Genomic DNA, 1,115 nt, shown 5'->3' on the forward strand with positions numbered 1-1,115 from the left:
TACATTTTCATATCTTAGATTTAAAAAGAAAAATTTTTATGAATTTATAACTCGAAATAATTTGCAAATTTTCGTGATTTTTCCATATTTTGTCATTTTTTGAACTTTAAATGCTTATAAAAAAAAACTGTGACTAACGATTTTTAATATTTTTCATCTGCCTTTGAAACAATATACTAGGAGCCTTCTATTAAATTTTCAAGCTTTTTTATCCAACAAATAAAATTTTATTGATATTTTTAGAAAAAAAACTAAAAAAAAATGAAAACTGACAATGTCCGTAAAGAGCTCAAAATAAGTCAAAATATTTTGAAAATTTTATCGTGTATAGAAAATAGAAATGTAAACATTCAGTCAAAATTTCATGCATCCACGGTCATTTTTTTTAAAGTTACACCAAAAACCAAAATCGATTTTCTCGAAAACAGATTTTGCGTAAAAATTCCCGTTTTTCCTTAATTTTTCTTTTGTTTTTCCCGGCGCTTTTGAAAACTACTGGGAAATTTAAATTTTGACCTCCCCAATGCACCAACGATATTCACTTTCTGATCGAACAAGATACTGAAGTTGAAAATCGTAGCATTATTTCGACTACTTATCGTGTACACAGACACAAAAAAAATAAAAAAATAAAAAAATAAAAAAATAAAAAAATAAAAAAAAAAATAAAAAAATAAAAAAACACACATCATTGTAAAATCAATACATTCATCGTTCCACTCAGAATCTAAAAAATTTTCTGTAGTTTCAAGTATTGACGTATTGTTAACTCTATTGTTATAGTTATTGTATTATTATTTTTAATTTTACGTTTTGGTTTGTACTTTGACAGAATTAATTTTATTAATATTTAGTTGTACGACAAATACCGCTGAGACATACCATATAATGACAGTCATACTTATAGAAAAAAAACTTTGGGGAGGGTAAAGGTTAAAACTTTTATGCACTTATTTTTTGTTGTTAGCTTATTGATTTTCCTCATTATTATAATGTTATAGTATTTATAACTGTATTATTGTTGTATTTTATTCACTATGTGTGATTAATTTTGTTCACAAGCTACATAATATAGCTAGGTAGGTATATGTTTTTGTATGTATTAAATATTTATG

This window comes from Acyrthosiphon pisum, chromosome A2, assembly GCF_005508785.2.
Source record: "Acyrthosiphon pisum isolate AL4f chromosome A2, pea_aphid_22Mar2018_4r6ur, whole genome shotgun sequence".
NCBI lineage: Eukaryota > Metazoa > Arthropoda > Insecta > Hemiptera > Aphididae > Acyrthosiphon > Acyrthosiphon pisum.